The sequence below is a fragment of the Canis lupus genome, chromosome 30 (genome assembly GCF_011100685.1).
Source record: "Canis lupus familiaris isolate Mischka breed German Shepherd chromosome 30, alternate assembly UU_Cfam_GSD_1.0, whole genome shotgun sequence".
Lineage (NCBI taxonomy): Eukaryota > Metazoa > Chordata > Mammalia > Carnivora > Canidae > Canis > Canis lupus.
The window spans coordinates 12,029,064-12,045,476 of record NC_049251.1 but is presented as its reverse complement, the minus strand read 5'-3'; the positions used below and the strand labels follow the sequence as shown (position 1 = coordinate 12,045,476).

The window sequence follows — 16,413 nt, the reverse complement described above, 5'->3', positions numbered from 1 at the left end:
TTAGTGGGGAAGTCACATGAAAGGACTCAATAAGCAAATAAATCAGATAATCAAAGGTGATGAAAAAATACAACAGAAAAAGACTACTTTACACAGGGAAGCAGGAAGGGCCTCTCTGAGGAAGCAGCATTTAGGATGAAACTGGCAGAAGAATTGGGGATGGGAGGCAGGGTGTACTAGTTAGAGGAAGGGCTGTGCCAATGCCCTGGGGGGTGGGGGTGAGGTGGGGGTGGGATGAGGGGGGTGGAGCATGATTGCTATGTCGGAGATATTAAAAGGAGGCCAGCTTTTTGTGTTGTGTGTGTGTTTTGTTTTTACTATTTCTTTGGTACTTATGTTCCATTTTTTTTCTAAATAGATCGATATTTTACTACTCTTACACTTTTCCTCTAACTAGATACTTTATTACTACTCTGTGTATACAGTAAGTTATATAAGGATAGAAACTAATTTTAAAATCTCTATCTTTGGGGAGGAGGGCGGGGGGTGGGGGTGAATGGGCACTGAGGGGGCATTTGACGGGATGAGCACTAGGTGTTATTCTGTATGTTGGCAAATTGAACACCAATAAAAAATAAATTTATTATTTAAAAAAAAATCTCTATCTATGGGAATGTCTGGGTGGCTCAGCGGTTAAGCCTCTGCCTTGGGCTCGGGGTGTGATGGTGGAGCCCTGGGATCGAGTCCCACATCAGGCACTCTGCATGGAGCTTGCTTCTCCCTCTGCCTGTGTCTCTGCCTTTCTCTCTCTCTCTCTCTCAAGAATAAGTAAAATCTTTTAAAAAAATAAAATCTCTATCTATGGTACACTTTACAGGAATCTGGTAGTGTGTTGGGATATATCTGTGCTCAACAAATACTTGATGAATTGAATTTGATTGAAATTAATGAATAGAGTCTGGTGACTCATGATATATGGGTTGGATTTTGTTCTCCTCAGACACTATTCAGGACAGACTCAGGTAGACCTCAAGGATAATCTTCAAGAAGGATGTCCCTGCTCCTGACTGAGGCAGTTCTATCATTCATTTCTCTCTCTTTTGATATTTTTAAAATTTCAGTTAAACCAATCATAGTAAGAATCTGTTAAAATTCAGGATTGTTGCCATCATCATTGCTGATGTTCAAATACTGTATCTTAGGATGACCATAATGTGCAATTGGAAGTCCATGTCCTGCTGACCTATCTAAACATCCATCTTCCCTTTTCTCTTCCTACTATCAATAGAAATAGAAACAGAAATTCATATCACTTTTATCCAATTATTACAACAGCCTAACTAAACTCCATCCCTCCAGTCTCTCCCTCATTGTCACTATATTAATCTAGTCAGGAAACTACTATATTCTGACTGGCTTGGGGGTTATATGTATTTTCATATATCCTAGATTTTTCATTCTCAAACTTGTCTGAGAGTCGACCCAATTTTATGTAAGGTCTGACCTTAGAGACTGAGCCAGAAAGAAGTGTACTATATGGGAATAGGGAAGACCTATCTGAAAATGTTTTATTCATACTGACTTCAAGGAAAATTGATAAACTTTGAACTTATTCTACTTTATTTTTAAAAAGATTCTATTTATTCATGAGACATACAGAGAGGCATAGACATAGACAGAGGGAGAAGCAGGCTCCATGAAGGAAGACTGATGTGGGACTTGATCCTAGGACCCTGGGATCACACCCTGAGCTGAAGGCAGATGCTTAACCAGTGAGCCACCCAGGGGCCCCTTAAAATTCTACTTTGGAGGCATCTGAGTGACTTAGTTAAGTTCCTGACTCTTGATTTCCACTCAGGTCCTAATCTCAAGGTCTTGAGATAGAGCCCCTGCCTTGGGCTCCGCACTCAGTACAGAGTCTGCTTGGGATTCTCTCCCTCTCTCCCTTTCCTTCTCCCTCCTGGTCTGCTCTCGCCACATTCATTCTCTCTCTCTCTCTCTCAAATAAATAAATACATCTTTTTTTAAAAAAAAGAAAAACCTATTTGGGGTCACTTTAAATTTGAGCGTCTGGGTGGCTCAGTCGGTTAAGTGACTGCCTTTGGCTCACATCATGATCTCACGGTCCTAGGATTAAGCCCACATCAGACTCCCTGCTCAGTGGGGATCCTGCTTCTCTCTCTGCTGCTCTCCCTGCTTGTGTTCTCTTGCTGTCAAGTAAATAATTAAAATCTTGAAAAAAATAAAGTTGATGACTTTCCTTGATCCATTCCCTTCTCCAAGATAAGTGTTCCTGTTGTGGGTTTCCTCAATAGCCTGTGCATACCTCTTAGAATGATTATTATATGGTATCATAGCTCTGGTCTCCTTGTCTGTCTATAAGGCAGAAAACAGGTCTTGCTCTTCTCTGGATGCTCTGTGCCTGAAGCATTTAGCTATAAAATAAAGATCTGCTGAATGAATGAATGAGTAGTAGCAAGGCTAGATTGGTAATACAGGACTCAGTTGTGGAAAGCCTTGAATACCATTTCATTTGTTTATTTTGTGTTCCAGGCAATGTCCTAAGAAATGGGCAGGAATAATACCCAAAGCACTAGAAGGGAAGAGAGGACAGTTAATGGTATTACCTCCTGCAAATAAATTCTTTACTCCATATATAAATCCTCAATACAAATCTAACTTCCTCCTCCACATTGTGGTTCAAATTGCTCTTGCCTTACTCTGAGGTTCTATACCAGTATCCATACATTAATGCATCTAGTTGCATTCTGTTTGTGTTAGGCAATTACTTATGCAACTTTGTATTCTCTCTCCAGTGAGATCTTCAAGTTATTGGAGATTTGTACCACTCTTTTCTAAAATTTTTTTTAAAAGAGTTTGTTTAATTTATTCATGAGAGACACAGGGAGAGAGAGACATAGGGAGAGAGAGAGAGAGAGGCAGAGACACAGGCAGAGGGAGAAGCAGGTTCTACGCAGGGAGCCTGACGTGGGACTCAATCCCGGGTCTCCAGGATCAGGCCCTGGGCTAATGGCGGTGCTAAACATTGGCTGCCCCTCTTTTCTAATATTTTATCATTTTTGCTCCCTACCCCCAGCACTGAGCAAAATGGTAGTTGTTCAATAATTAAATATGTCTGTTCTTTCAACCACTAGATATTTGGTTTGGATTTAATGACATGACGAATCTCAGAAAATCTGGTTTGAGTATTACACCTGAGATATATTAGATCTAAGAACTCTATCATAATGAATCCTAGAGCTTTCATACTCTCAAATTTGTCTAGGAATTAATTAATCTAAGATCTGGTCTTGGGGACTGAGCCAGAAACAAGGCCAGTCTACAGAAAGAGGGAAGACTCTATTTGAAAATGGTTTATTCATAGTGATTCACAGATACATATTTCACTAAAGTTTCCTCTAGGGCTCTGCTACACCTCATCCAAAAATAGAATAAAGTATTTTGTTTCTATTTCCCAAGCCACCAAGATCAGGTGGAGGAGAAAGGATCATCTTTGCTGCACCATGATATCTCATTGATTGGCAAGATCTTGCTGGAAGAGTCCAAGCCCTGAAAGAGGAGAGAGACAGAGAGAGAGAAAAAATATCTCATAGCCGTTAGGTCTCAAAATGGGAGGACTGACTCCAGAAGAAATTGATCCACTGGGTTTCAAAGTAGCAAAACTGAAGATAAAAGGAAGAAGATACACATTCTGAATCATCTCAAGCAGATAGGGAGCTTTCTTAGAATAATCACATTGTTCACATTATCCTTGGTACTGAATACTTCATTTGTCCTTAAAATGAAGGTCACTGTTTCCCTCCTACATCCAAAAATGTGTGGGAGTAGCCATGAATGCCTAGGCATTTTTCAAAGTTTTCTTTGGGCAACTTCTTTCCCTGTTATTCTGCTACTCCCAGACCTTCAAACTTTCTGACTTCAAGTAAACTCAATATGCTTCATTACCATGAGGTAGTTAGTGTCTGACCTGCTTTACTGCCATTGGGCTGAATTCTAGGCAAACATACTACCTCCAGACAGCATTCATTGATTCTTCCTTTGGCTTTCTTTAGCATGTAACTTGCACCCCTTTTAGCACATGGCTTCATTCTGCCTTGAATGAGCTAGTTATTTTCCTAGCTCTCTACCCTCTATTCCCTTCTGATTTTAAGAGTTGACATTGTGTGTTAGTCATTTTTAATTTTTCATTGCACTTTCCCCAACAGGGGCTATTGACTTGCTTTTGTATGATCTTGAGCAGTCCATTTAGCCTCTCTGAGCCTGAAAGGTATAATCTATAAAATGGATTATTGTGAGGATTAAGTGATAAACAATTATAATAACTGCAATTATTATTGCCTATCTTTTAAAGTCATTATGAGATAATTTATGGAAATTTCTTTTGAAAAGTAGAAAGCCCAACTGCTGTATAAGAAGGCTCTACTAAACAGTAATAGCTCTACTTACAGAGTACCAGACATAGTTCAAAGTGCTCATTTAATCTTCCCACTAATCTTGGCAGGTTAGAATTATTTTTATTTACAGATGAAGAATTGAGGCACATAAAGGCTAAGTAATTTCTCTAAGGTCACACAGCTAAGTATGTAGTAGAAGAGCTAGGATTCAAAAGTAGGTCATCTGGCTGTCTCTGAACTATACTACACTATGCTATAATCAAATTTGGGTTTGCAAACTAGGTTCACTAGTTACTTAATAGCTATGTGACCTTTAGCGATGCTTGAAATTCTAAACCTACTTTTCATCATTTGAAAAATAGATAAACATAATTCCTACCTCAGGTTAATTTACTGAACAGCAAATAAAACAAAGCTCCTACTGTTTGCTATATGCTGGGCATACTGCAAGATCATGATGATTAAATTCACATAAAACTTTGACATATTACCAGTCACATATTAAGTGGTCAATATTAATTATTTCAATTAATTATAATAACCCAATAACTTCTCTGATACCTATTTCCTATTACTTGGCTACAGATGATGTTGTCATCACCATATGGCCATTCTCTACTGGTCCCCTAATTCTATTTGAAAAATTTTTTGTGGCACTGCTATATAGGATATTGCCTTGCTGTCATAGCAAATACAAAGCAAAACAAAAGACAGTGCAAGTATCTCTCAGGGCTAAATAGAGTGCTTTAAATGACTACTTTCTAATACATAGCTAAGGCTGGATAAGGCATGCAAAATATGCTTACTATGAAGGAATATGAAAATATGAAGTACAATTGGTGAATGTGAAGATATGAAGATGATCAAATACAATGCTTTCAGGAAATGTATGATGAGGTCATCTTAGGAAATGAAATAGCCCCATATTACATCTCTAGTGACATATAAAGAGCCCAGCAACACTCTTTGGACTCTAGGAAGAAATGGATGTCCTGCCATGCTCTCCTGCACTGTGCTTTGATGCTCACAGGGTCCATCTGATGCTTGCCTTAGCTCCATACTGTGAGACTCAGGAGTACTTGGTAGGTTGCATAAGGGACTTTACCTCCCTAGATTGCTGATAATCAAATGATATATATGGAGTCACTTTGAAGTACTACACACACACACACACAAGCAAATAGTGATGAATTTTATACAAGATGTTGTATAGTCATGTACAGAGAATACTTAAAGTAGGAAGCAGATGTGGAAAGTACTATCTTCCCCATTTCTGAAATTGCTCTTGGTATCTTTTTTTTTTAACATCTTTTTCTTTCCTAATGTGACTAAGCTTGCCTTCTTGTTCTGACTAGTTCCCCTTCTCTCCATTTCAGTTCCTGATAATAACAATAATGACAGCTAATTTGTAGTGAGCAGTGTTAAAAGTGCTTTACATGCACATATCTTCAACTTACGATGGAGTCACATCCTGATACACCCACTGTAAGTTGAAAGTGTCGTAAGTAGAAAATTAATTTTATACACGTAACCTACCAAACATCATAGATTAGACTTCAATGTACTCAGAGCACTTACATTAGCCTGCAGGTGAGCAAAATCATCTAACACAAAACCTATTATAAAGTGTTGAATATTTCATGTAATTTATTGACTACTATACTGAAAGTGACAGAACACTTGTAAGTGTGTGGCTGTCTACCCTCAGGATTGTGTGGTTGACAGAGCTGTGGCTCCCTGCTGCTGCCCAGAATCCTGAGGGTATCATACCACATATCTCTATCCTGAGAAAAGATCAAAATTCAAAATTTGAAGTGTGGTTTCTACTGAATGCATATTGCTTTCACACCATCCACCATCATAATGTTGGAAAATCTTAAGTCCAAACATCCTAAGCTGAGGACCGCCTGTATTCATTTAATCATAACAACTCTATGAGTTATATATTAGCATTGTGCCTATTATATTCAAGAAAACTGAGATGCAGAGGAGTTAAATAACTCATAACCATACAGCTAGTAAGTGATAGAGTCAGGCTTCCAACCTAGAAGTATAGCTCTAGAGCACGTGCTCTTTACTGCTATGCCATACTTCATCGACTTTGCAATAGTGCCTGCCACTGTCTTAGACACATATTTACCAAGAAAAAATTCTTCAGGCAGCAGTCAGCAGTTTTCCCCTTTGCCTTTTATAATCAGGTCAGTGAAACTTGAAACCTGAGTCATTTTTTTCTAAAATCAACTCTAATATAACATGTTATGATAAATTTGGAATCTTATCAACTGCTAATAACTCATGCTATAAATTTTTATTTTTACTCATTATCAGGTGAAAAGGAGCATTTAGCAATAACTCTGTACTGTATTAACTAAACACTAACTAGCTCACAACCACAAATATATCTATTCAGGAAATGAAGTAAAGAATCTTGGCTATTTTTCCTCTGATGATTACATGATATAGGATAACATTCAGGCTGCCACTTGCTCAAAGGCTAGGCACAAAGTTGGCAGAATCAGCTTTATTAATGGCATTGGAATTAAACAGGGATGAGCATTGTTCTGAAATGTATGCAAAGTACCTTTCTGAGATATCAGAATGAAGTGGTGAAAAACCAGGACTTGAAAGAAGACTTGAGATTAACTAGTGAGGCCTGGAGAGGTTAAGTGACTTGTCCAAGGAGTTAGTTATCCAAGTGTTTAATGGTTGAGCAGAGGCTAGAAGTCAGGTGTCCAGGGCGGCATGCATTTCCTCAGCACGGCACCTCTGACCAGAACTACCTACGGGACAGGCACACGTACAGCAATGTGAAAGACTTCTCACAGTCAAGAAACCCTTCCTCAGTTCCCCTAATGAAAACACTACACTCATGAATCACAAATTCATTGTATATTTAAATAAGCAGATTTTGTATGTCATATCAGCTTAGTGTGAAAGCAGCTGAGGGCTTGGCTGCTATGGCTTAGAATTCAAAGGACAGACAAACCTGCTTCCTGTTCGTGAGAAAACAGTAGTAGAAGCAATCATATAAAATGTATGTGAGTGCTTTACCAAACTCAAGTCCAACTTTAGGGTAAGAAGCCCCAAGTTTTGGAAGTGGAACTTCTCTCCACAATACTGATCTCTACATAAAATGTATCATCTTTTTGATGTTGGCAGCCTACATTTTTCAACATCACAGGAACTACAGAGTTGAGGAACTATTCAAAAGTAGTTTTCTTAAGGAAGACGATTCTTTCCTTCCTTTGGCTTATATTAGAAGATATCCAGATAACTGAATTTTATTCCTTTAATCACCAGAAGTTCTTTTAATATATAAATTTCTCCCATTCTTATGGCTGCCTTACTAAGACACATAATATGCTTTCACCTTCTTGAACAGAATATTCTGAAACACACTTTAACCTTTTTACAAAAGTTGATCATTATACTGAAATTCAGGTGATGGTTGAACTTGATGAGCTCTACAGTTTCTTCCAACTCAAGTTAGTAAGTATAGGACAATATTAATGAAACCATGTCCCCAAATAACCAAAGATTTCTTATTTTCAACCTAAGGTTTTTACCTCAGAGTGGGGGTACAATAGTTACAGCCTTACTTCTAGATCAGAGGTAAGCAATAGGTGTTCACCCAAAAGCACCCAGAACTGCACTTACAAATCACTCAGGGAGGTTGCCAAAAGGAAGACTAATTCAGGCCTGAGATTCTACATTTCTTTCTTTTTTAAAACCAATTTATTTATTTTAGAGAGAGCAGGGTGTTGGGGGGAGGGATAGAGGAAGAGGGAGAGAGAATCTCTAGCAGACTCCCTGCTGAGCGCAGAGCTGGATGTGGGGCTTGATCCCACCACCCTGAACCAAAATCAAGAGTCTGACACTTAACCAAGTGAGCCATCCAGGTGCCCCTCAGACTCTATGTTTCTAACAACCTCTTAGGTGATGCCAATACTGCTGGTGCATAGATCACTCTTTGAGAAGCAAGGACACAGGGAATCCCACATAGCAAAATTTGTATTCTAGGTGTTGACAGAGCTTTATGAGGTCAGGCAGTTTCTGGGACAGGGAAGAGCTTTTCTCTTGTGCTTTAAAGATCTTTGAATAGATATGGATTATTCACAAAGTATGGTCAAAGCTTTATAGTAGAAAGAGGAGCTAAAATTAACACTTTTATTAGGCAATGAATTCCACAAACATTTATTAAGCAGCAAGCACTGTGCTAGGTATAAGGGCTATGGGTCTCAGTCTGGTGAGAGAGACAGATCTGTAAACACGCTAATACAGCCATGTGGTAAGTGCTGCAAAGGAGGCAACCCAGTGCGCTGGTACACAGGGAGGAGCTGCTTCACTCTGCCAGTGCAGGCAGGGAAGCCTTGGAACCTAACAACTAGGAAGACCATGAAATGTTACTACTTGACCTAACCAGAGTCAGTGAGGAATAAGTCCTACGTGAAACATTTATTTCAACTGGCGTGTGCAAAAATTTGGGATTACTGGATTTTCCCAGTCATAAATTGGCTGTTGCATCAGAATGTGGTTGCTACAGAGCTGGGCCAGAAAAGCACAAGCGTCTCATGTTGCAGATGCACTCTCTTGGGAATGCTGGTTGATATGCATGAAATCTGTCCGCCGAGGTGCCTTAATTGCTGTCACATGAATAACATCACTTTCTAGAAAAGGCCATGTGTTGGCTGTAATATTCTGTCATTTCTAAATCAGGCCTTCATAAAAAATTCATGCCTCTGAGATCATTCCATCTCCATCTTATAGCTGAATACTTGTGGCTCAGGCCTTGCAAGCCTGTCTTAGTACAGGTTTCCCCTGCCATCTGACAGTACAGTGTTCCCACGAAACATTTTCATAAGGCAAAATGGTGTAAAACATGAAAGCAACTATCTTTTCTTAGAAGGGAAAATCTTTTTCGGATTTCTGGCTACTAATAAAAACAGGTTCTAATGTAGTAGGTCTTTTGTGAAAGCAAAGTGGTGTGACACAAACCTTCAGATAGCAGGGGGAGCCTGAATACAGTCAGGCTTTTAAATACTGAATGGCGTGGTTGAAACAGAAATTTAGGGTTCTTAAGCAAAGTTCAAAATTGGCTCCTATTTTGACCCTAAGCTTGCAAATTCTGAATTTTCTACCTCCATTGACCTTTCTTTACTAAGGACAACATGCCTGGAGGGCAAGTTTTGCCACTTAAATGGTCTTGAGGGGTGTGGATGAGTGCTTTCTGCTGGGATGTTGCCCAAGCCAAGTAGGACTACTGCAGATGGGTAGAGAAAACTGGCAGATGTTAGTTCTCTTTTTCCCAGGGCCCAAGTGGGAAAGTGCCTTTTGCTGGGAGCCATAATTCTGGAGAATTCTTTATCAGCAACAAGTGAGACAGATAGGAGTGAAATAACAAGTAGAGACCTGAGGGAGACGGGCAAAGTGCACGACAGACAGAAGTGCCTTCCCACGCTGGTCTCCTCGTCCTGCCAAATCACTGCGGGGGTGCACAGGAGAGGAGCCAGGTGGCTGTGGGAGGTTTTCTCCCAGAACAGTGTCTACAGTTTTCTTGGGGCAGAGCTGCAAGGGAAAACATCTGTGACAATAAGAGAGCTCTTTCTGGGTACACACAGAACACTTTGCTTCTTAAAAAAAAATAGCATTTATGGTTCTTTTTCTTATAAAGAGATAATGGCTTATAGAGAAAATTGCACAAGTTGCAGAAAAGTAGAAAGAAGAATATAAAGAGTACCCATTATTTCTCTATCCATAGTGAGTTTCTTTCCAGGATTTCATATGCATAGGTATTCAACATGGTTAAGAGAATATTGTACAAACAATTTCATATTCTATTCTTTTTTTCCCTAATGACATAAGAAGTGTTCTAAGTTATTAAAACTCTTTGTAAACATTCTTCTTGGTGGCTGCATCTTTCATCCTATGATGAAATTTATGTATTCTAAGTCCTAAATGTATTCATCATTTAAGAATAGTCATTAATATAAATGTGCTTATTCACTTAAAAGCCAAATGCTGAATGTGTTGCAATTTCTTTAATCATTCTCTAGTTGTTGGTCGTTCAATCTGTTTCTTATTTCATAGTGTTTTGGGGCTTTTTTTTTTTTTTTTTTTGAGGATATAGGCCAGAAATGAAAATAGGGAGTCAGATTGAAGAAGAGGGTGGGGAAAATCCTGGGAGAGGAATTTGGGCTGAAAGAATGAGAAAAGGGAGAGGGTCCAGCGACAGCTGCCTTCCCCCCATTGAAGCATCCTAAGCACATTTCCTGCAAAATCAGGAATTGTTCATGGACAAAGGATCTGGCATTATGTAACATAGTGATGGTGATTAATTAACTTTTGCATCATTTCTGGGATTGCCCAATATGCATTCCTCCCTCTTAAGTGCCAACTAGCTGTGGCCACTCCTGGCCATTGCTGCCAGTGCTACTGGCTGTTGGGTTAGGAAAGGGAAGTGCCAATTTAGGGGAAAAATGCCAATGGAGGGGGAAAGGTAAGGCACAGTATTTTCAGCAGGGTGAGTGGAGCTATTTTAGCTCTTACTAAAAGTCTTAAGGTTGGACTCAAGTAGGGATGAATAAGTAGCCTATTTCCAGAACCATCCCAATGGGATAGACCCTTCTGGAGCATCTTCCCCTTCCTGATGTTTTCTCCTCTTTGACTGCAGAGCAGGAGGCAACAGGTACATGATAACATAAAAACTTAAAAAAAAAATTAAAGTCAATAAATGTTAATTGAGCACAATTAGGGGCAGGACAGTATGAGAGACACCCCCCCCACACACACACACACATATACTTTATCTTTTATGTAAACTGAGTTTTTCTATACAGTTTCATTTATGTTTTTTAAAGATTTTATTTAGGGACGCCCAGGTGGCTCAGTGGTTGAGTGTCTACCTTCAGCTCAGGGCGTGATCCTGGAGTCCCGGGATCGAGTCCCACATCGGGCTCCCTGCATAGGGCCTGCTTCTCCCTCTGCCTGTGTCTCTGCCTCTCTCTGTGTGTGTCTCTCATGAATAAATAAATAAAATCTTTTTAAAAAAAAGAGTATAAATAAGAGTATAAATAAAATCTTTAAAAAAAAAGAGTATTTATTTATTCATGAGAGACACAGAAAGAGAGGCAGAGACACAGGCAGAGGGAAAAGCAAGCTCCTTGAGGGAAGCCTGACATGGGACTCGATCCTGGGACCCTGGGATCACGACCTGAGCCAAAGGCAGATGTTCAGCCACTGAGCCACCCAGGCATTCCCCATTGTTTAATTTTTTAGAAGTGAACTGTACTTACTGCTTATTTATCTATTCTAAAAATGAAATTTCCTCTCAATCATTTAGCTCTAAAGTTACCTTTCATAATTTTTTAAAGATAAAAGGGTGTTTTAATCCCAGTCTCATACAATCTATATAAAGAAGTATTTCTTCTTTGTATTTGTAAGCAACTACTAATTTTGCCTCATTTGAAGGAAGGACGTTAGTTACTATTAATAGGCATCAGTTCCTCCCTAAATAAAGGTTTCAGTTTTTACCTGTTCTAAGACAGGTGTTCCAAGGGTGTACAAATGGCCAATAAGCATGTGAAAAGATTGTCAACATCTTTAATCATCAGGGAAATGCAAAGTAAACCCACAATGAGATACTACATCACACCTACTAGGATGGAGATAATAATAAATGTAGACATATAAGTGTTGGTGAGGAGAAATTGGAACCCTCCATATATTGCTGCTAGGAATGCAAAACTGGTGCAGCCACTTCAGAAAAGAGTTTGCCAGTTCCTCAGAATGTTAAATGTAGAGCTACCATATGATGCAGCAATATCCACAAGAAATGAAAAACTACATCCATATGAAAATTTGTACATGAATAACAGCATTATTCATAATAGCCAAAAACAATACAAATGTCCATTAACTGATGAACAAATGAGCAAAATGTGGTGTATCTATATAATGGAATATTACTTGGCCCTAAAAAAAGAATGAAGTACTGATACATGCTACAATGGATGAAACTTATAATTCTAAGAGAAAGAAGCCAGACACAAAAAGACCACTTACTGTATGGTTCCACATATATCAAATGCCCAGAATAGACAAACTGACAGATAAAAAGTAGATTAGTGCTTGCAGGGGTTGGGAGGGGGATGAAGGATAATTGTCTGCTAATGGGAACAGGATTTCTTGTTGGAACAATGAAAATGTAGTGGAATTAGTGGTGATAGATGCACAACTCTGTCAAAATATGAAAAACCACTGACCTTATACTCTTTTAAAGAGTGAACTTTATACTCTGTGGGTTATATCTCAACAAAGCTGTTGTTTGTTTTTTAAGACTGGAGTGAGGGCAGCCCTGGTGGATCAGTGGTTTAGCACCGCCTTCAGCCCAGGGCTTGATCCTGGAGACCTGGGATCGAGTCCCATGTCAGACTCCCTGCATGGAGCCTGCTTCTCCCTCTGCCTATGTCTCTGCCTCTATTTCTCTCTGTGTGTCTCTCGTGAATAAATAAAAAATATATATTAAAAATAAAAAGACTGGAGTGAGGGGTGCCTGGGTGGCTCAGTCGGTTAAGTATCTGCCTTCGGCTCAGGTCATGATCCTGGGGTCCTGAGATCTGAGCCTTGTATAGGGCTCCTTGCTCAGGGGAAGTCTGCTTCTCTCTCTCCCTCTGCCACCCCCCCCCCCACTCGTGCTCTCTCTCTCTCTCTCTTAAATAAATAAAAAAACTGGGGTGAGACTGGAACAGATGCAGTTGTTTTTCCGCTAACAAAAATTGCCTGCCATATACTCATGCTATCAGGACATGAACAAGTGTCAATGACCTTTGCTTTTTTAGTTTAAATTTAGTTAGGACCTAAAAGTGAATAGTATTTACTGATTTTAAATTCCAGAAGGGCATCTGAAGACTGAAGTGGAAGAAATAAGATCCTTTGGAGCAGACTCTGGATGTTTCTTCTTCAATATTCTTTTTTATTTTATTTTATTTATTTATGAGAGAGAGAGAGGTAGAGACACAGGCAGAGGGAGAACCAGGCTCCACGCAGGGAGCCTGACGCGGGACTCGATCCCGGGTCTTCAGGATCAGGCCCTGGGCCAAAGGCAGGCGCTGAACCGCTGAGCCACCCAGGGATCCCCCTTCTTCAGTATTCTTAAAGCCAGATGGAGTGCTGACTTCAGCTGAGATTGGAAAAAGCTGGATTTAACTTAGTTGGCGCTACTGTTTTTGCAGTTGTTGTCTGATAAAAGAATCCACCTCTGAGACATGTTGCCCAGTAATGACCCAGATGTTGACAATACAAATCCTAAAAGGCTCTGTAAGAAGACTGTGCAGAAGCTGCTTTCAAAAGACTTTGCAACTCAGGGGAGATGGACAACTAGAGTAGAGGGAGGAGGCAAAGATATCTAGAGAGTTTCAAGCCTAAATGATTAGGAAAGGATAGAACTCTTTCTAGGAGAGAGGAGGAAGGGTTGGTGTGAGTTCCACTGCAGGCAGACTGAATTTGAGGTGCTGACAAAATCCCAGCATAGAAACACAGCATTTTTAGAGCTGGAAGGGACCACAAAGATTACCTAGTGACCAGTGTCTTTAATTTCAGAGGAAAAATCCCAGGCTGGGTGAAGAGGAGTGTCTTGCACCATGTATAGCAGAAAACTGGTATCAAGCCCCTAGGCTAACATTCTGACCTGCAGGTACTTGAAAATGTAGGTCAGGCACCCAGGACAGAAAGTGGTGCTAGAACTACTAGAAATCATCTGAATAGTGGGGAGAGTCAAAGTTATGTGAGAGGATATCCAGAGACATAAAGGATGTTGAAATCAAAGACCACAGACAGGCAGCAAAGACAGAGGTCCGCTTATTCAGTTCTGGGCTTCCAGAATGGCATCTCCTTCACTGAAATTGTTTGAGGCACTGTGTCCAGAATATAGCAGCGGGTAAAACAGGCTCCCGGGCCTTCTGAAGTCACTGGCCCAGCAAGAGACAAAAAGATAAGCAGGCAATTTTAGGGCAGTATGACAGATGCCAAGAGTTAGGAGAACACGGTATTGTGAGAGTGAGTCAGTCTCACAGAATTTCAGGTCCAGAAACAGAATTTCATCAGTTTACCCACAATTGACTAGGCAGACAGGAAAGGGAGAACATTAAGAAGGGGAATATACTCAGAGAGCAAGGATTGAGCTACACCCACCCAAATCACCAGGCTCTGAAGAAAAAGCTAGAATAGTGATGTAAAAGTTTACAGGGAGGACTCCACCTTTCCAGCTCTTTCATTTGTGCTCCACCTGACGTTGTGAACCCTCTTCCCATGGCAAGGTTTCCAGAAATGATAAGGTTGCTCAGCGAACTCAGAAGGTAGAGGAGGTGAATATTCTAGAAGGATATTCCATCAAAATCCATGAAATTATTCTTTTCCTCAGTAAGTATCACCTTTTCAGGGACCAGAATATTCAGATTCCATCCTTAGAATTGGATGAATAGATTCTTACAAATTGTGCACTCTGGCTTCCTTTTGTAAAACTCCATTTTGACAATCATACCTCTATAAAATGCAGTCTTCTAAATATTTATTTGCTTAATAGGCAATTCATTAAATTGTTCAAAATTTAAAAGTACAATACGGTATGCAGTGAAAAATCTCCCTCTTGCCCCTGTGCCACAGTCACCCACTTGCATCCTTGCCCCAGGCGCAACTTCTGTAATCACTGTCTTATGTATCCTTCCAGACACATTTTATTTATTTTTAATTTTCCCCAGAGACATTTTATTAATGCAATCCAAATAATACTTTTCTTAACTTAAAAAAGTGGGGTTTTTTTGGGGGGGGAGGGCGCCTAGGTGGCTCAGTTGGTTGAGCATCTGGCTCTTGATTTGGGGTCAGGTCATGATCTCAGGGTTGTGAGGTGGAACAAGATTCTCTCTCTTCCTCTCCCCTTTCCCCCTCTAAAAAAAAAAGTTTTTAAAGTAATCTCTAAACCTAATGTGGGGCTCAAACTCATAACATCAAGATCAAGAGTCACATCCTCTACTGTCTAAGCCAGACAGGTGTCCCCAAATAATACTTTTTAAAAGTTGTATCTTTCTTTAATTACATTCTAGTCATGAGAACATACTATAGTCACTTGCTTGAATTTGAGTAATCTCATATTTTTCTGATTTAATTTGAGAGGTATCCTGCCCCTTAAACTACAAATACAAATATCTCCTAGAACAGATGACTTCTGAAGGTAGCTAATTTCATCCACTGTGTGTGTGTGTGTTCACAGAGTATCTGTATCTCTTAAGCTCTAGGAACACATTACGATTGCTTCCTATGCACAGATTCTGACATCAAACCATGATGGTGAGATAATTAATTCTTACAGTAGGCTTTTTTGTTGTTCATTGTGTTGACCCAAAGACTTTACTAGCTTTTTGGGGTTTTTTAATCTCAGGACACATTTCACAAACTCTGTACTTTGTTGGGTAAAACCAGGTAGAGTTGGGCATGTCCCCAAAGCAACAGTGATGAGGGAGAAATTAGAAAATGGAATAATTTGTCATACTTCTGTTGAGTTTTCTATCCCTTGTACTTTTACCCCCACATGACTCTAAATTATGCCCCTAGATTAACCTACAAGAGTATACTACTATTCGACATGAATATGCCTAACCATTAATTATGAGACCACCAAGATCCTAAAATTATTGGTTTGATCAAAGTTATTGGTGTTACACTAACCTATTGCCAATGAGGGAGAAGAAGGTAAGAGTTCACAGCCTATTCCACTTCTGGTTTGGGTGGCTCTATTCACACACTCTCCCTGGATCCCAGGAGGTAAGTGTATGTTCTGTGGCTATGAGCCTCTCTTTATGTAAAATTTAATGACATCCTGGCTTCATTTATTTCCAGGCACTTCCAATTCTTACATCTGCAAAATTAGAAGTGTCTTTAATGAATGATGTGAGGGTATCCTCAGATCTCAGAAATGTTATAGAGTAATGTCAATACCATTTGTTAGGTGTACTTACTGTACTCTTAAATTCCTTTATTGAGGAGGAGTACATTTCTGGCTACCATA

The 16,413-nt window shown here is 39.7% G+C and overlaps 1 long non-coding RNA gene across 1 annotated transcript in view; it reads right to left on the bottom strand.

Moving 5' to 3' along the window:
- Positions 1-6,888: 6,888 nt before the first annotated feature.
- The window catches only part of LOC119866882, a 136,049-nt gene continuing 126,524 nt past the window's right edge, over positions 6,889-16,413 (bottom strand). Inside the window, exon 7 of the long non-coding RNA XR_005381577.1 lies at positions 6,889-7,135. This is a non-coding gene — a long non-coding RNA (uncharacterized LOC119866882). The remainder of the gene's footprint in view (positions 7,136-16,413) is intronic.